Below are 16,564 nucleotides of genomic sequence, written 5' to 3'. Positions count from 1 at the left end.
CTTCTCCGTGTGCCTCGCTCGATGGAGCCTGGGCCTCCAGAAATTTGACGTGCCCGTCATTTACAAGTCCGGACGCAAGCACTCTGTCGCCGACTGCCTGTCATGAGCCCCTGTAGATGCACCGCCGCCAGACGACGATGAGGACGCCTTCCTGGGACCCATCAGCTCCAGCTCTTTTGCACAGCGGCAACGCTCGGACCCCGACCTAAAACTCCTCATCGAATACTTGTAAGACAAGGTTTTTTAACGTCGACGTCGCCGCCTAAACGCGCAGAAGAAGCCCGAAGACTTGCCCGATTACGGATCAAAGACCAGCAGCGGACCGACGCTAGACACTACAACCTACGAAGACGCAACGCGGAATACAAGCCAGGAGACCGAGTCTGGGTTTGGAAGCCCATTCGTCGCCGCGGATAGAGTGACAAGCTTTTGCGCCGCCATTTCGGTCCGTACAAGGTTCTTCGTCGGCTAGGTGAACTGGACTATGAAGTCGACCCTGACGAAATTACTGCATCCCAGCGGCGCCGCGTACGACCAGGAGTTGTCCATGTCGGCCGTCTAAAGCCTTATTATGCGCGCTAAAGGACGCTGGGTTTCCACACTCGGTGTTTATTTTTGCACAGTCCGTTTTATTTGTTTGTAGTCGCCTTTTGTTTTAAAATATCGGGTCGATGCTTCTTTGAGAGGGGAGCAACGCCGCGAATCTTTGTAGTGATTGTCGCGATTTACCTCTATTGATCGCATCCAGGCGGAGCCGATTCTACGTTGTTCTAGAATGTTCTAGTAACTTTGCACGCTTTATCTATAAAGTTCGCCATCAGCTTTAAAATGAGCACGGCCGAGAGTGGCGGGGATTCTGTACGACGACCGCCGAGCACGCTTGTTGCTACGACGTCGCCGAGTGATTCAGTTCGTTGTGGGCGCAAGTCAGCCCAAATAAAGAGTTTTGTTTAGAAGCCACTCTCGCTGTCTTGCTGCTCTCGGGACTTCCGTTCCCACTACATGACAATAAAATAATTAAGGCCTTCCATTACAAGGGCATTCATGCACAACACTCGTCTCGGAGATGGTTGTTAACAGATAACGCCTCATATTTACATAGGTTCACGCAAATCATCTCTTTATAAATAGAAGCTCGGTGCATCATAAGAACTGTGCTCTCATGGTCCTGCAATCGTTCCGCCACCCAGCGTGCGAACGTCCTGTCTCCGTGCTCTTTGTACTGCTGGCACCAGAAAACTCGCGCAATGACACTTACCACCTCTTCTATCTCAACAGCATGCAAACATCCACGTAACAGAGCTCCAAAGATATATTTTTCCAGCGAAACTCTGACAGCGTCTGAGTGTGCCAGCGAACCACTCAAGCCACGGAGCAAACGTCGTGGTTGGTTCTGGGCGCCGATCCTTCTTAGACTAGTTCGTGGCGGCGCCAATTTCGGGAAACCTGCCACATTTATGCAGCGAGAAGTTCTGCAGTGCTGAATCTTTAGCTGAAAAAAAAGTGACTTTTGAACTCAGGGGCCCGCTTAGTTCCGTCGCCGCTTCGTGCCAGTAGCCGACAGATGGCAGCCATAGGCCGAGATATCTTTATGGAAAAAAGAGGGCGACATGTATCAGCAACAACTACGGGGAAGCTTTTCTCCTGTTCATTCTGTGCTCTGTTACTGGCACAGCCAGCGATGCGGACGCCTGCTTCGGCGAAGTCTGTAGCTCAGCCACTTATACACTTTATATATATTTATGTAGGGCCCGCTTGCAAGAGGCAAACAGTCTAGACCCCGGCGTTGTCTTGTTCGCAGTCTAAACCGATCCGTAGGTTTTGAGGAAAGGAAAGGCGCATAACTGGCTCGAAGGGAACCGGGAACCACGGCCGCAACGGAACGGATTTGCGTTCTAATCGAAAGAGGCGCCGGACACCGGCAAACCAGTTCGGGCGGGCGCTCGCTGCTCCCACGTGACTCTACGTCTGTGCGTTTTTTTTTTCTTCCGCGCGAAAAAAAAAAAAACGCTGCTTGGTGGTGTCCGTAGGACATGCCGAAGTAGCGGTGAAAGTCGTCTGTCGTCTGCTTGCGCTTTGGTTCACTGGGCTCTTATCGGAGAAAAAAAAAACAAAAAACGATGCGATCTCGCAAGCGGTGGAAAAAGTTTGAAGTTGGTTTATTAACTCTACGCAACTCCCCTGTTTTCGCAGCGAAACACCACGCGTACAGCACCAAAACAAATATATATGAGTATAGCAAGCTACTTTTAAAGCCGCTGCAGAAATGAGTGCTGCAGTTACAGTATTCAGGCCAATATGCACGAAATTGAACATATGTATGGTATAATGAACTTTGTTATCAATGGCTTGAGAGATTGGTCTTTATACAACCAGTCAAGAATTAAGCTAGCAAAACAATTTAAACGGCTAATAAAAACAATAGGGCCTCAAGAGCTAGCAACGGGTGAACGAAATTTTGTTTTCCCTGCTCTTTTCGTTATCTCCGCAGTTACCTCTCTCGCTCCTTTCTTCACCTGGATGGCTACCCTTTTCATCAGCCATCGCCTTCATTTCGCTTTAAACCCGCCAGCAGTCTTTTCGTCCCCCACTTCGTTACCGTCCCGAAAAAAAAATAAAACAAATCCTTTATCGTATATCCCACGCCTAGTGCAAACACAATGCTCATTCGGAGACCCGTTTTGGTTCGAACACCTCGTATATTGCCATATGAAATAAAACTGTCATCCGCTCTCTGTTCCTCGACAGCGGGCGCTTTTTTTTTTTTTTTTTCTTTATTGTGTCACGGATTCTCTCCGTGTAGGGGGCAGAGGTAAAGGCAAAATGCCTGACAGAGCCTCTGCGCCCCCACAGTTCAAGGCAGCATAACGTGTCATTTACACACATATTTGCTAAACATTTTTAGCACACAACAGAAAGCAAAAAAAAAAAAAATCAGTTATTTTGATCACATGTCTTTACAGCATTAGTTTTTCTTGAACATAGTATATTTTAAAGAGGAAGAAAAGGCATGCAATACGTATTATGTAATAACAAAATTCGCTTGCATCAGAAGCCAATCAAAGAAAAGAAAAACCACAATTCATTGGTCCGAAAAATAAATCGCATTTGCAGTAAATAGATCAGTACACACAAGCATTTCAGAAAAAAAAAACAAGGTTTAGACTGATGTGTAGGGTACATGCTGAAACAATGGCAAATATATTGTACAACCGAACAGAGAAATAACATAACATAATATAACATAAATAATAGAAATAACATAACATAATGCAACATAGCTGAGGTTACATGTGTTATCAGGGATGAGCGGACTCGCAAGACGCGTGCATCTCCCGACGGAGAGTACAGAAATGAGCAGGCTTTCTTTATTTTCTCCCTGCCCGCGCACCCGCGCATCGCCGCCGACGCTAGCCGACGCTGCTCGCCAGCGCCATCTCTTGGTCGCAGCAAGCAAGCCGCGGGTGACGTGAGGCGAGCTCGCGCTATGACTGGTACGTTTTCAGTGGGGCGGGGCTCCGTCGCCGCCGCTCGACGGAAACGTAGAGCAGGACCCGGCGGCACCGGCCACCCGATTTGGGGGGGGGAAACGGTCCAAAACCAGCCCCCTCCGTCGGCTCCCGGCGTGACGGAGGCGACGGAGCAAGGGAAAAACCTGCTGTGAGAATGTACACGGCTGTGGTTGTAGCCCCTAAATTGCTTCTACTAAGTCGCTTGTACAACGCAATTACAACTTTCGCTGTAAAGATAAGATTTTTGGCCTACTAGTACAAATTTTTTTCGAACTTTTACAAAAATTTGGTAAACACGTGTGATAAGACAGGGAGCAAAAGAAAGCATAGACGTGAAAAGAAGTGATATGTAACAAGAAGAGCCGTTACTTCAGCCAGCAGTTATTGAGGGATCGACCATAAGTGGTTTTTGGTGTATTAGACGATCAACGTCTTACCAACGCCAGGAACTATGAGCTGTCGAAAAAAAAAATGTTCCTGCAAGATGACGCATCAGCGATGCCGCGCCGCATGAGCCGTCTGCAGGAACAGTACCGTGCATACGCATTCCGGAAGACATGCCGTCGAGAATGCAGCGCGCTCGGTCAGGTGTTTGCGAGCGCGCAGCTGCCGTACTACATGTGCATCACTTGCGCGCTGTACGCGGGGCGACGTATTCGCTTGCGCGCATGTACAGGGCGAACCGCCTTCCTTGTTTCCCGGAGAGCGAGTGCCATCCTTGGCGGAAAATTGGCGCCATCATTCCATATGTGCCGCTGAGCGCCGCAGCGCATTTTTTTCGTTCTACCTTTGGGGAGCGTCTGAGGCTCTTTATCCTTCTCTGACGCCCATGTATATATTGCATGCTCCGTAAAAGAGGAAGGGGAGATAAGAGTCCTGCGCCTTTTTACCGCTCTGCAGTGTTGTGGTAGAAGCAAATATGGCAGCAAACTTTGTCCGGTGTGTTACTCGAGGCGATGCTGTAGCGCAGTGGCGTACGGTGGCACACTATTCTCGGGGCGCGTACGGGCGCAGTTTTTTCCGTCATACTCTGAACCATCACGGCGGATGGAATCTCAGCTGCGCCGGCCGCACATTGGTGCAGGCAAAATGTAAAACTGCCCGCGTGCTGTGCGGTATCAGTGCACGGTTAAAGACCCCACTTCTCAAGGAAGATAGGGAGATTTATTTGTAGAAAGGAGACCGGAGCGGATTGTGGGTGGGGTCTTCAGTCCAAAACTCCAGTGGCTTCCCCCGGTTAGATTTCAAGAAGCCATGTCCCAGATTCCGCGTGGTGGAAAACACCTCCTTATGGCCCCGACCTAAAAGGGGCATCATTTGATAGCATCTCTCAAGAGGCCATCCTTTCCGGACTCAGTGCCCTCAGTTGCTGGGACGAACACTTGAGTATTTCAAGGGTTTCCTCTCTGGCAGAACCGTCACCATTGGAATAAGGACCACCCGCTCCAACCTCTTCAGCATCCACAACATTGCTATGCTCTCCCTGGCCCAGGAACATCACACCTTATCTGACACCAGTTGTACACTCTATGCCGACGGGGGGGCCCCATTGGTTGTTGGCGCCGGAGGGGGGGGGGGTATATTCGTAGCAAAAAGGCACTATTTGCGGTATGAATTTATTTATTTATATATAAATAAAAAACAAGTAAAATACACACATGAAAGAAAAATTACAAACAGCAAATTAAAGCGCGGCTAGGAGAGATACATTGGAGTTTATCAGCGAAGAAACAATTAAAATTAATAAAAAATGCAAAAAAGATACTATCACTTCGTGGAGAAGGGTGCTGTCTTGCTTCATAGGGGTTCTCGACTCACCCGGATTGATGACCAGCACACAGCACAACATGTTCACAAACACGCAACTACAGTCACTCAGTCATTCTTCCTTGAACAGCAACTGTAGGCGCCTCGGATTTTTCTGGGCGAATTGCGTAATTACACGGGTGATAAATTCATTTCTGTGCTTCATTACACACTCTCGGTGCACACTCATCATACATATTGATTAGAAAAACGGTTGAACGTGTACGTTGAAAACAAAAGATGACTATATATACAACTAAAACTTATTTACAAGATAAATGCAAGCTCGCAGCTTCATACACCTCGCTCCATCTTGCTCGCGCATCCGCACAGTCGAGCAACCGCACACGCACTGCTCGCCGCTCGTCGTTTTCTCGTCCGCTGTCTTAGTTGTTCTCAGCTTCGTTGACAACCGGCCACTAAAAACACCGAAGCACAAACACAGAGGCGCGCACACGTGCAAGGGCTTACTTGCCGCAATATCCCCGAATGCGCACTTTGGGGATGAAAGGAACGCCGCGCGACTTCCGAGGGGAAGGGGCATTCGCTATTCCGGTCGGAAAATTTGTTTTTGTGTTTTTATGGGGTTCAGAGACCCAAAACGACTCAGGCTATGAGGGACGGAGTAGTACAGAGTTCCGGATAATGTCGACCACCTGGGTCTCTTTACCATGCACTGACATCGCACAGTGGTGGTGGTGGTAAAACTTTATTTCCCATAGTAGGGGTCCTGAAGGACACTCGGCTAGGCGACGGGTGTAGAGGGCAGCTCCCACGTAGGCACAGACAGTACATGGGCGCTGTTATGATTTGAGGCCCAGCCAGAGGTGACAGGCGAGCCAGGCAGGCGCCATCGGGTTGCGTTGACCAAAGGCGCTGGTTTTCGGAGAAGACGCAAGGAACGCTGGTGTGGGGGCGCCTCTGAAGACTGCGTCGCCGTGAAAAAAAGCAGCTAATCCCCTTTGCCGAAGATTCCGAAAGCCGCGCTTCTACCGAACTGCGCTCTCCCGTGAATCGGAGGAGACAGCGAGCGGCGGCGGCGCCAATTGACTGATCGCCCGCTTGCTCCTGAGCAGCCCGACAAAGTGGGGGTGGACACGGCTGATTTGTCCTCCCCTCCTGAAGAATTCATCGGTGGCTGGCGTACGAACGTATCCTGATTATAGCGAGCGACGAAGGCGAAAACAAGATGCCCTGTGCACTGTCTGCCTCCGTGTCGCTATCTCTCTAGAGATCGAAACAGACACCCATCTCAAGACGGCTCGAAACACATGGTCGCCGGTGCCGTTGTATGTCTGCAATAGGTCGCCCTTTAGTAGAGCTAACGATGGCGTGGTTTGAAAACTGCGGAACGACGCGCGCCCGGACGCGTCATTTCGCAGATGTGACCCAAAGCGTGGAAGCGGGGCTGTTTTTACCCTTTTGGCTGAGCGCACCACCGCCCCTGGCGTGCGGCCATCACTCACGGTTCGAGTGAGGGATTTTCCAGGGGGGTGCAGCCACCCCCCCTTGCCCCCCCCCCCCCCCCCCCCCCCCCTCCGGACGCCCATGAACTCAGGGCTCTCTAGCCCCAGAAAGAAACCGTGCTCGGTAGCAGCGATAGTGGTTTAACATTTCGCATAGCGTAGCGGTATGCGTTGCACTCCAGACAAATCCGGAACCGTTCGGTTCTATGGAAGAGGTTACGCGTTGTCATGCTCGGTGGACATCTATATAGAAGGTCACAGAACCAAAGAGGCGAATACTGCCCGCATCTTGGCCCTGTGGATTCAATGCAACAGGAGGGAGCTTCTCACGCGATCAAAACTCTCAAAACAACAGGGAATCAAATAACCCGCATGACCTGACGCGTCACCAAACACCGCTAAGGGATGAGAGAAGAGGACACACTTCGGCTGGTGAATGCCTTCATAATCAGCCGGATCACCTACGGCCTCCACCATCAAACCCTAAACAAAAGTGAAAAGAAGCAGATTGATCCAATCGTTCGGACTGCGTACCGGACGGCCCTAGGCCTCCCCATCAATACTTCCTTTGAAAGGCTGTTAGACCTCGGATTGCATAATACTTCACCGAATTACGTGACGCAGTCCTCACATATCACACAAGACCAGGCTCCATACCACCGTGATGGGAAGAGAGATCCTCAAACAGGTAGGTACCCCAGAAGATCTGCGAGCTCTGGTATACAAACAATCACCCTCGCATGGGACCCAACACCGCATTCATATGTCCTCAATGGCAAAGTACATGCACCACGAGCTACACGCAGGCCGCCGCCTGGCCAGGGTTCGACACCAACGCGAAAAGCTTGAAAGAGACACCGAAGTAGTGTATATGGATGTGGAAGCCTACCCGGACGGTGGCGCTTTCGCAGAGCCCTGGACTACTCTTTCAACCTTGTTTTAACGGCCTCTTTACGACCCGAGAGCCCAGCCACAGCAGACGCCACTGCAGTGGCACTGGCTACCAAGCACTTTGGTAACATCAGGGCCCCTTCCCAAAACGCCACCGACTCTCAACAAGCGTGCCGCGATTACACGCAGGCCGATCACCCACTCAAGCAGCGATCATCTTGGGCTCCCGCCTCACTGAACGTCATCACATTATGCGGACCCCAGGCCACGAGGGGAACGAGAAGGTTAACGCTTTAGCTAGCGATCGTGCCAACCGAGCGGAGCCGCCAAGCACCCCCCCCCCTTCGTCCCCCCCCCCCCCCCCACATATTCAGAACGCCTTGAGACCCAGCGGCTCGACCACCGGATTTAACCACCACCGCATAGGCGCCTCCCCTCAGAGGACACGTACACGCCTGGCGTCAAATTCAAACGAATACCTTTCCAAACTTTTCAAGATTCCACTAAAACCGCCCCACCCAATACCAAAACGTTGCCCTTGGTGCAGCGCCAATCCGACACTCTTTTATGAGGGTTCCAGGCTAATTCGCATCGTTGACACTGGGCAGGTCACCCGATCAGTGAGGTAAATCTCGCCAGCGTCACTTTGGAGCGCCAACGAGCGCTCATTCAACTGTTGCGCTCGTCGGCCAAGGCCACTGGAGTCCTGGACTGAGGACCCCAGCCACCAACTCAGTCAACACCTTTCTTTGGTCATAAAACGTTTTTCCTCCTCCTCCGTCGCCGGACAGCATGCTGTCGCGATAGGTCTGTGTCCCGCGGCGTCCCGTTCACGGGGCGGCTTTCATATGACGCGACAGGGTTCAGCCAGGCTTAGCTAATATTGTCTTCATGCCAGATATCGGAGGCTATGTGTCAAACTCGTCCCTCTCATCAACTGAGATTTGGGGAACCTTAAGGCATTCCTTTGCATATGATATGATGGTCTTAGAGTGAATATACTCACTTCGTGTTGCGTGTCCTCTAGTGGAGACCGGTGTTACGTCTTTCGACTGATACAACTCTAATGGAAGGATGTTAGGAGCGTCTCCTTTGAAAGCGGGTGGAGGCAGGTGCCACCATGCTCGGTATTTCTTTTGATTTATTTTAAGTACTTTACAAAGCCCGTAGGACATTCAGCATGGGGGTCGTTAAATTTAAAACAGCACATTTTGGAATAAAACGAGCAATGACAAAGGGAAAAATGCAGCACACAGTAACAATATTTCAACCCATGATTACAGTACAGAACAGTAGACAAACAACGGGGTATGAAAAAAAAAAGAAATCTGTGACACAGGTTAAAGCACTGCAATAATATGCACATGGCGCGTGTTATTATCAGTGCGCAAGCAAACAAGTCTTGATATAGCATAATTCAGGATATGGTGAGAAAAATGCTACAAAGAAGAGAGAGCGAAGCAAAAAGCATAAAAGGAAACAGAAGTGCAAAATAGCATCAAAATAGAACTTATCAGCTGCACCAAAGAAAAAAAAGAGATGCGAATGAGGGCATGTTCAGCTACGGCTTTAGTAGAAGGTGTGAAACATTTTCTTTATATATTTTTAACCAATCCATCAAACTTAACGGTATCATTTTTCTTTAATTACACATTCTATGCACTTTTACGTTTCAGCAGTTTGTAATCCTGTAATTGTATACTTACGTCATTGCCCTTCTTTTGAGCCACAATCTTCCAATTGCGTTTTGCTGACGTATACCGCCGATTCATTCACATTATCCTTGTTGCCTCTAAACCCTAGGGCCTCAGGGGGAGTGACTGCGCCTGTCTCAACATCTGAATGGATTTTGCCACATTCTAGCAGAATACGTTCAATTGTTTCCACAGATCTACCACACACTGCACATGTTTCATCTTGGTTAAATTGATTTTTCTAGCTTCGCGTTCTAAGACACCTCTCGCTTCAAAGAGCAGGGCGCTGCCTCTTTAAGTGTCATAGAACTATCCCTTGCTCAGTTGCCTTTTACATTTTCTTTACAGGTCGAGAGTCTGCTTTTTTTTCCATTCAACTAATCCAGTTTTTACCCTCTACATTTTTGACCTTGCGTTCAAAGCTTTTTATTTCTCCGTTCTGGTTCCCTGCGTACTTACTAGTTAGTTTTCTAACCCTTTTCCGCCACTCAGAGTCAACGCTCTTTGTGGGCAAGTATTTAAATACCTTAGCTGCCCATCTTTTGTCGTCCCATTTCCTCAGGCGTTCTTCAAAAAATATTTTACTTCGTTCTTCCCGAGCTCAAACGACGTCCAGCCCATGTCCACCTTTACTGTCTCATTCGTGGTTTTGCCGTGGGGACTAGCTAGTGCTATAGTCTGTCCACAGTTCTCCGATTTATTTCTAGCCCCAACTGAACTTCTGCCTTTAGGCACACAACTGCATTCCCAGAAGTTAGGCCTGGCATCATTATCCCTTACCAAATACCAGTTAGCACTTCATATCTTTTGTACCCCCATAATACTCTATGCTTCATTATCGCGACATCTCTTCATCCTTTCGCCCTAGTAGTCTTTTCGTGCTTTTCCCTGTATATCTGTCCATCATTCACCCATATCCCTAGAAATTTGTATTCCGCCAACCTATATCGCATGGACTTGTATTTTAAGCACCTGGTCAGTGAAATCGTTAAATCGTTTTAGTACAAAAAGTCAAACTTGCCTTATAAAATTCTTTATTCTGCTCCCACCTAAATTACAGTACATTAGTGTGGGCAAAAACAACACATTCTAATCCACAAAAGATATTGGTGCTTCAAAAAAAAAAAAATCCTTCGTATAGTCTATGACTTACCCAGCCGACACACAACTAAGTATCTAATAACTGCCCTCGGCATCATTACCATACTAAATCTTTATGCTTATACACTGTTGCTCCTATATAAAGTCGAGCAAAAACGACGTATTGATACCATTTCTTCTCTGGCCCCTTTGCATCAGTCTGATTCGCCCTATTCGCACCGCCATAAACAACAGTGGGTTTTACCATTTACAAGAACCAACTATGGCCGTCAAATGGTTAATTATCAGTTACCGCTCGCACTAAATAAGCTAACTGAAGCTAACGTAGCTTATAATCTCTTGTATTGTGTTTGACTGCGCACACTATGATGTTTATTTTCTTGACTGCATACAGTTGTATATTGAACCTGACTGAAAAATTTCCTTAACAGTTATGTTTCTCGTCCATGTCACTAACAGGAGATGAGAACTCTGTCAAGCGGAATGCCGCTTTTTTTTCTCTCCTCCTCCTCCATCAAATTGTATTTGATCTGACGGAAATAAACTTATTATTATTATTATTATTATTATTATTATTATTATTATTATTATTATTATTATTATATTATCAAAGCAAACTCACTGGAGCTAAAAGTAAAGCCCGGAGCGTCTTCTTCGTCTCCAAAAGTATTACCAGTCTGTAAACCTTCCTCCCTATCAGCTAAATAACGCAATATCGTCAGTGTAGCTTTACCTTTTATTTCTCGTATAACTCATTTAATTATAGCGCCACCGCTTCGCTTTTTCTCACGAATATCTGTTTGTACGAATATTTGCACAACTGGCGAATAGTCAGACACATATTCGATTCGTGTTCGATTCGGTTTTAGCTACATTCTTCGAATTCGATTCGGTTTCGAAAAAGTACTGCTCGCACACCCCTTCATATGTCGGCGACACTCATTTCCCGTACCTCCCAAATAAGATGGCGTGCGATAGCATGACGCGACCTGTACTATGAAGCGTGTGTCGATTTGCTTTTATTGATTGAGTTCAGACTTTTCTTAATAACTGCAATTTGTGTGCAATGGTTGCGTGACTGCAGTGCGTAACTGCAGTGCGTAACTGCTGGCCATATTACCCCGTTTTTGAGGGTGGCACTAATCGAAGCCAGCTAGATGATAACATTGGAAAACGTGCATGCTCCTTTGCCTCGAAACGCATGGCGCAAGACCAGAATCCACTGCTCTTGAAAGCCACTCAAATACGGGCCGAAACCACATCAGATAACATAACAAATACTGCTCCTGTCTCACTGCGAGCATTGTTCATAGCACTCGGTGATGAGTTTGTCCGGGGCAGGGCGGAAAATTTAACCCTTTCCTTTTGGTTATTCCTGTCGTGAAACTTGATAGAGACGCCGCAGAGCTTCCGTCGAGTCGGCTGGCGGCGCTCTCCCCGTGCGTTCCAAAGGCTAATGGAAAGACCGAAGCAACTGTCGTAGTGCGTGGAAGTTACACGTCCCATCCTGTACCACCATGCATGTTCCGTGCACGTTTCAATGCGCAGGGCAGCAGCTTAGACTTTCAGCTGCATCAAACATAACAAGTAAGAGGCCTTTCAACCGCTGCGTTCATCCTGGGCAAGGAGCTGAAAAAAAAAAAAAGGCAATTTATTTTTTCTGTGCATGTGCGTGGTAACATGAAGTGTTCCAAAACCTAGCATTGCTCATTACAGGCACGAAGTGCGCTTTCTAAAAAGCTTTGACTTGTGCGATTTCCTTTGTAATTTTTTTTCTACGCCCGGGTATGCTGCTACAGATGTATCAGGCTGCTCATCTGGTAGAGGGTCATTCTAACTTTTTGTATCACTTTCGAAGGAGCTGATGTCCGAGGGTGGCTACTTGACCTATACTTCGCACACCACGATTCAAAGCTTTTCTGAGTGGCCAAGCCGTAGAATAGAAGATACAGGAAAGTCTTTTCATACTGAAGCCCCTATCCTTTCTATGCGTTCACCAGAGCATCCTCTTGAGAGCTGTCTGCCGCGCACGGAATGCTCCTGGCGGCAGCCGCGTGCACAGGTTCTGGTGGGACCGTCTAGAAGCCGGGTTGGACACCTTCACCGCGGCAGGCACCCCGCAGCCCCTCACCTGAGGGGGGCTGGCGGTCGCGCGATTGCGCGGCTCGCGGCGAGCAGCGCGCGAGCGACGAGCGACCTTTGGGAAGGTCCGCGTCGCGCCAGCCGCCGCCTGGGAAGCCGGCGTCGGCGGGCAGCTGTTGGAGCGAAGGCGGCGAAGTGAGCACGTGACCCAGCGCGACCAGCTTTCTTCGCTCTGACCCTTCGCGCAAGCAGCGCCCGGGCTCGGATCCGTGTGTCGCCTGCCACGAGCAGTGCAGCGGAAAAGTCCGCGCGGGTAAGCCTAACACAGCCCGGCTCCCCAGCGAAGCAGCAGCTGTGCCGACGGCGCAGTCAGGTGGCGTGCGCTCGTCGTCCGGCGCCGGTGCGTTTTGCGACTCGTCACAGTGAGCGGCGCACAGCCACGCGGCCCGCTTCCCCGACTCGCGTTGCGTGACAGCCCCTGGCCTGTCTTCGTGGAGGAGTGCGCCAACCGGGATTAGGCGGCGCACACGACGACCAGCGAGGGACGCCCTTCCGGTGAGCTCCGCCGTTTGCTCCAGCTTGTCGGCCGGCTTGCGCTTGAGAATGACTCGGTGAGCTCATCACTGCCTCATTCTCGCGAACCGCCGGCTCCACCGCTAGCGGCGCAGGGCCTTCTTGGAGGGCGCGCACCGTGGCCGTCCTCAGCGATGACTGTCACCACGAGTAGCTTTCGGTTCGGTTGAGGGCAGATAGGTAATTCCTTCTGAACGTGAATGACGACCTTAGACAATGAAAAAAAAAAAAACAGTGTCACGTTCAACTATCCCGTCACTGCGTAACAATTCTGCCGCAGGGCCACTGAGTACGACTGCACGGATTGTCAGCAATTCGGAATGACAGCCGACTAAAGGTGCCCGCCAATGTCTGCAAGCTCCGCCTGTAGAGTTCCTGATTGGGGGTGGGGTGAACAGGTCTTCATACAGGAACAGACTGGTACGAAAAGCGCTAAGAGTAGAATCAAGACGTTCTACAATTTTACTAAGACTGAGGGAAACCCGGTTCGAAGTTTCCGGTTTTCACCCGGTTTTCACTTTAATTCCCTCGTATGTCGTCGCGCTTACCGTTGGTTCCCTGATGCGATATCGGTACTGCTTGCGCGCGTACCGTCGCACTTGCCGTCATAGGCACGCACATTTCGTATGCACGAATAGCAGCCATATCAGCATCCGATGCGTTGAGAAGGGATATTCCGAAAATACTTCTGCATTCTTGCGCAGCATATAATCTCTTCGCCATTTCGCACTTTATCAAAAATAGTATATTTCCTAACATCAAAACACCGACAGCAACCATTGCTTGTTTTTCACTGTCGTCTCAATTGCCTTTCCGCTGTAGCGTTGAGCGCTTATTATCGGGGAGGCTAACTGTTGTGTCCCCTTATTGCTTTTGTGTGTGTGCGCCCCCTCCTAACGACCACTCGCATTCCCCTCCTAACGACAGTTCGCATCCTCCTCCTAACGACCACTCAATCCTCCTCCTAACGACCGCTTGCCCTTCGTCGCACGCTGTCGCCAGAGGCCCCCCCACGGTGCGCCCCCGCACCCTCCTCCTGTTCTGGGAAGCCACTCCCTCCCGTGGACGCTTCTCAGCTCCCTCCTTTCTTCGGGCGGCCAGTTCGGCTCCTGCCTCGGTCGACGCTGGTCGCACCCTCATCGGCTTTAAATAAACGAAGTCTTAAAGTACCGTGTTCGTCTTTCGCTGCATTCAACACAGCGACCGGACACGACAGTGGCGACGAGAAAGTGGATTCGACCCGCGCTACGCAACGCTATTGACAAGCCATGGCTACGCGAGGGTTTCCCAATCAGATACCAGAATTCAACGGCTCATCGTGGTCATCGTGGGTTGGACGCCTTCAGTTCTACTTTGAAGCTAACAACATCACAGACCCAGCCTTGAAGAGGGCCAACCTGCTGACGCTGTGCGGGGAGCAGACCTACGATACTGTCTGCGCCCTTATTCAGCCAAGCACACCAGCGGCAGTGTCTTACGACGACATCGTAAAAGCGCTGCAAAAGCACTACGACCCAAGGCCATCCGAGGTCTACAGCCGGGCTCGCTTCCAACGACGAGATCAACTGGGAGGAGAAACTGTGAGCGCCTACGTAGCCGCGCTCAAGAAGCTCGCTGCCGACTGCAATTTTGGAACGCTGTCGACAACAGCTACCGGGCAGGAGGGAGACGCAGCTTCTTCTGCTAACACCACCATGCTTCCCTTGGACGTGATGTTACGCGACAGATTTGTGTGCGGACTGAGTGACGAGTCACTGCAGCAGCGCCTGTTCGCTGAGAAGGACCTCACATTCAGCAAAGCTTACGACATCGCCGTTCGAGCGGAGAGCGCCGGTCACCAGCAGAGAGGGATTCGCCGGAACACCGAGCCGGTACACCAGACAAGCAACCAGGTGCGCAAGCCTTCTGTTGTTGTAAAATCGGTCAAAAAGGCACAACGCTGCTGGCGGTGTGACGACCAACACAACCCCCAGGGATGTCGATTCCAGTCAGCCACGTGTAATTTTTGCCACAAGCGAGGGCATATCGAAAGAGCATGCATTACGAAACGGAGACTTGCCAAGATAAAGTCACCTTCCCAGCCTAATCACAGCGTCAACGCCTCAGAGAATACGCCGCTATCTGATCTCCATGGAACAACATCAGCAACACCATCTGTGTTGTACGACCTGAACACCATGAATCTCGGCACGCGACCGAAGATTTTTACAGAAGTAAGCGTACATCACCAGCTGATTAAGTTCGAGGTGGACTCCGGCGCAGCCTGTACTCTGATCAGTGAGGACACGTTCCGAACTTCATGGCCATCTGACGCACCCGCCCTGCAACAAGACGACACGCACCTGCGAACGTGGTCAGGACAGAATCTGCCACTATTGGGCTCTGCCAACGTGCAGGTTAACTACAACGGCCAGACCCATACGCTACCTCTGCTTGTTGTGAAGGGCACAGGATCAAGCCTTCTAGGGAGAAATTGGTTTTCTCCACTAGGCGTGATGATATGCGGCATACACCAGACGCCGAGCCAGAACATGGTTGAGCAACTGCAAGAGAAATACGAGAGAGTATTCTCGGAAGAGATTCCAGGAAACGAAGGGCCCCCGGTCACACTGGAGTTGTTGGACAACGCGCAACCCAAATTTCTGAAGGCCAGGCCGGTGCCGTTTGCTCTCCGAGCTTCAGTTGAAAAAGAGTTGGACAAACTGGAGCAGCAAGGTGTCATCGAGCCGACGCAGCATTCAGAATGGGCCACACCACTTGTCGTAGTTCGCAAGAAGAACGGAACCATACGCCTCTGCGGAGACTACCGGAGCACCGTCAATCTTGCGACTAAAGCGTCCTCTTACCCGCTACCGACACCTGAAGAAGTATTCAGTGTACTACGTGGCGCAAGAGTCTTCAGCACATTGGACCTCACCCAGGCGTATCAGCAGCTGAAGGTGAGCGAGTCAACTGCTGAATTATTGGCAATTAACACACTGAAAGGCTTGTACAAAGTCAAGCGACTGCCTTTTGGCGTAGCTGCAGCCCCGGCCATATTTCAAAAATTCATGGAGACAGTGCTTCAGGGCATCCCAGGAGTTTGTGTCTACCTTGACGATGTCATCATCAGTGGCACTTCCACTGAAGAGCATGCAGTGCGCCTAGAGCTCGTTCTCGAAAGGCTAGCAAACGCTAATTTGTGCATAAGCAAATCGAAGTGCTGTTTTGCGGTGCCAGAGGTGCAATTTCTGGGACACCGAATTGATGCGGAAGGCATTCACCCTACCGAGGACAAAGTGCGAGCGATCACAGAAGCACGAGCTCCAACAAACAAGCAGGAGCTACAGGCTTTTCTCGGACTCTTGACGTTCTACGACCGGTTCTTGGAACAAAGAGCTACCGTGGCCAACGACTTATACCAACTCCTTCGGAAAGATGTGACATGGACATGGTCGCC

The 16,564-nt window shown here is 50.0% G+C and overlaps 1 protein-coding gene across 2 annotated transcripts in view; it reads left to right on the top strand.

Moving 5' to 3' along the window:
- Positions 1 to 12,806: 12,806 nt before the first annotated feature.
- The window catches only part of LOC149352402 (uncharacterized), a 561,538-nt gene continuing 557,780 nt past the window's right edge, over positions 12,807 to 16,564 (top strand). For both annotated transcript variants that reach the window (XM_089581571.1, XM_089581568.1), the window contains exon 1: positions 12,807 to 13,107. The gene's annotated coding sequence lies outside the window, so the exon portion shown is untranslated. The remainder of the gene's footprint in view (positions 13,108 to 16,564) is intronic.

This window comes from Amblyomma mixtum, chromosome 3 (assembly GCF_055824585.1).
Source record: "Amblyomma mixtum isolate Tamu chromosome 3, ASM5582458v1, whole genome shotgun sequence".
Taxonomy (NCBI): domain Eukaryota; kingdom Metazoa; phylum Arthropoda; class Arachnida; order Ixodida; family Ixodidae; genus Amblyomma; species Amblyomma mixtum.
Note: the sequence above shows the minus strand (reverse complement) of the source record. Positions and strands in the feature narration are given on the sequence as shown.